General features: G+C 35.7%; 1 pseudogene; it reads left to right on the forward strand.

Moving 5' to 3' along the window:
• The first annotated feature begins 490 nt into the window (after positions 1-490).
• Positions 491-1,446, forward strand: LOC100923830 (annotated as a pseudogene).
• Positions 1,447-3,751: the final 2,305 nt, after the last annotated feature.

Genomic DNA, 3,751 nt, shown 5'->3' on the forward strand with positions numbered 1-3,751 from the left:
ATTGGCAAGACTTGCATGAACTGATGCTGAGTGAAATGAGCAGAACCAGGAGATCATTATGTACCACAACAATGATACTGTATGAGGATGTATTCTGATGGAAGTGGATTTCTTCGACAAAGAGAAGATCTAGCTCAATTTCAATTGATCAAGGATGGACAGAAGCAGCTACACCCAAAGAAAGAACACTAGGAAATGAATGTAAACTCCTTGCATTTCTGTTCTTCTTCCTGGGTTATTTATACCTTCTAAATCCAATTCTCCCTGAGCAACAAGAGAACTGTTCGGTTCTACACACATATATTGTATCTAAGATATACTGTAACCTATTTAACATGTATAGGACTGCTAGCCATCTGGGGGAGGGGGTGGAGGGAGGGAGGGGAAAAATCGGAACAGAAGTGAGTGCAAGGGATAATGCTGTAAAAAATTATCCTGGCATGGGTTCTGTCAATAAAAAGTTATTTTTAAAAAAAGACATGATGAGGATATGGGCTAGAAAGACAGCCTTAAGAGAAATATTCCGACCCTGAAGTTCCCCCTTGAACATGTTGTTGTCATCAACTGGGATGACATGAAGATCTGGCATTATACTGGATAATAACATAATTATGCTCTACAATGAGCTTTGTGTGATCCCGGAAGAGCACCCTATGTTCTCATAGAAGACCCCTGAGCCCCAAAGCCAAAAGAGAAAAGAAGACTCAGATTATGTTTGAGACTTTCAAAGTCCTGTTGCCATCCAGGTTGTGCTACCCCTGTATGCATGTGGTTGTATCACTGGTATTCTGAGGTACTCCAGGGATGGTATGACCCACATTGTGCCCATCTATGAAGCTTAGGCTCTTCCCCATCTGAATCTGACTGGCCAAGATCTGACACACTACCTTATAAATATTTTGACCAAGAGAAAATATAGTTCCACCACAGCTAAAAAGGAAACCCTGCACAACATCAAGAAGAAAATGTATTATATTGTCTTAGACATCAAACAGGAAATGGTCACTGATACCTCTAGCTCTTCTCTGGGACAGAGCTATGAATTCCCTGATGGTCAGGTTATCACCACTGGCAATACCAGGAAGCTCTCTTCCAACCATCTTTCTTAGGTTTGGAGTCCTGCAGAATCCACAAAACTACCTCCAACTCAGTCATGAAGTCTGCTGTTGACATCCACATGGATCTGTATGCCCAAAGCATATTGTCTGGTGGTACCATCATGTGCCCAGACATTGCTGGGTAATTGCTGACAGAATACAGAAAGAGATTACAGTCCTATTCCCAAGCACAATGAAAATCAAGATCATTATCTCACCTAAAAGCAAATACTCTGTCTAGATTGGAGGCTCCATTCTGGCCCCTCTTTCCACCTTCCAGAAGATGTGGGTTACCAACCAGGAGTATAATGAATCTCAACCCTTCGTTGTCCATTGCAAATACTTCTAAATGGATTGTTTGTATTTTTTTTTTGGTTTTGTTTTTTGATCAAAAGGTGTGACATGATAATTGCCCCCACTCCCTCAAAAAGAAAGATTGGCTTTATTTTATTTTATTTTATTTTTGACACTTGACTCAGGATTTAAAAAGAATGGTGGAAGTGATGAGCAGTCTAATCATGTTGGAAGCAAACATTCCCAAAGTTCTATAATGTATCTTCAGGCCTCTTATTGTACATTTGTTTTTTGTTTTTGTTTTTTTAAGTCATTCCAAATATTATATAATGCATTTTTAAATAATAGCTTTTTATTTTTCAAAATGCATGAAAAAATAGTTTTCAATATCCACCCTTGCAATATCTTGTGTTTCAAATTTTTCTCCATCCCTCTCCATCTCTCTATTCCCCCACACAGTAAATAATCTAATACAAGTTACACATACACAATTCTTCTAAACATGCTTCCACATTTATTATGCTGCACAAGAAAAATAAGATCAAAAGAAGAAAAAACGAGAAAGAAAAAAACAAGCAAACAAACAACAACAAAGATTAAAATGTTATGTTGTTATTCACATTCAGTCTTCATAGTCCTCCCTCTGGAGGCAGATGGCTCTTTCCACCACAAATCTATTGATATTAATTTGAATCATCTCATTGTTGAAAAGAGTCAAGTCTGTCACAGCTGATCACATAATTTTTTTGTTGCTGTGCACAGTGTTCTTTGGTTCTACTCACTTCACTTAGCATCAGTCCATGTAAGTCTTTCCGGATTTTTCTGAAATCCACCTACTCATCATTTCTCATAGTACAATAGTATTCCATTATATTCATATAATACAACTTATTCAACAACTCTCCAAGTGATGGACATCCACTCAATTATAATGGTTCCTTCCCACTATAAAAAAGGTTGCTAGAAATATATTTGCACATATGGGTTCTTTTCCATTTTTTATGATCTCTTTGGACTATAGACCCCGTAGAGATGTTATGGATCAAAGAGGATGCTCAATTTGATAGCCCTTTGGGCATAGTTTCAAAATGCTCTCCAGAATGGTTAGATCAGTTCACAATTCCACCGACAATGCATGTGTCCCAGTTTTCCAGCATCCTCTCCAACATTTATTATTATTGTTTTTGTCATCTTAGTCAGTCTGGGAGGTATGAAGTGACATCTCAAGAGTTGTCTTAATTTGTATTTCTCTAATCAATAGTAATTTAGAGTATTTTTCATATGACTATTAATGACTTAATTGTCTATCATATTCCTTGGCCATTTATCAGTTGGGGAATGGCTTGCATTTTTGTAAATTCTCTATATATTTTAGAAATGAGGTCTTTATCAGAAATATTGGATATAAAAGTTTTTCTCAGTTTTCCGCTTTCCTTTTCTTGGTTGCATTGGTTTTGTTTGTACAAAACCTTTTTAATTTAATATAATTAAAATTGTCCACTTTGTCTTTCATTATGTTCTTTAGTTCTTTGGCCATAAATTTCTTCCTTCTCTACATATCTAAGAGTTAGATTAACTCTTGTTCTCCTAATTTTCTCATAATATCATTTTACATCTAAATCATGAACCCATTTCAACTTTATCTTGTTATAAGGATATTAGATATTGGTTGGTGTTTAGTTTCTGCCATACTATTTTCCAGTTTTGTCAAATAGTGAATTCTTACCTCAGAAGCTCAAGTCTTTGGGTTTATCAAACTTAGATTACTATAGTCATTGATTATTGTATCTTGAGAACAATTCTATTCTATTAATACACTACTCTATTTCTTAGCCAGAACCAAATGGTTCTGAAGATTACTGTTTCATGATATAATTTTAGGTCTGGTACAGCTAGGCCATCTTCTTTTGTAAGATATTATTACAGAAAGTGACTTACTTCATAAGGAGTTGCTTAATTGCAAAGTAGTTACTTAACAAAAATCCAGATAGAGAGGAAAGGTACTTTATATGTAAATTGTATAATTCTTTGTTAAAAAAAAAAAAAAACTTTTTGCATCTTCCACCTTAATAATTGTTCAATTAAAAAAAATCCAGAGCCATCATGAATGGTCCCCTAAATCTCCCTCCCTGCCCCCAACATAGATGTGCATGAAGTCTACAATTTCCCCACTAGTTTTATGAGATAGATGCCAGTTCTTGGAAGAAGGGAGGAGTTTTCCCTTTATACTAACTTAAGACCAGTTCAAATAAAAGTATACACATTAAAGGGGAAAAAAATATGTCTAACTGTGACACTCTCTTATTCAATAAACTCCATGAGTTCCCTGTTATCTCCGGGATCAAATGGAAAATCCTCTG

The sequence above is a fragment of the Sarcophilus harrisii genome, chromosome 4 (genome assembly GCF_902635505.1).
Source record: "Sarcophilus harrisii chromosome 4, mSarHar1.11, whole genome shotgun sequence".
Taxonomy (NCBI): Eukaryota; Metazoa; Chordata; class Mammalia; order Dasyuromorphia; family Dasyuridae; genus Sarcophilus; species Sarcophilus harrisii.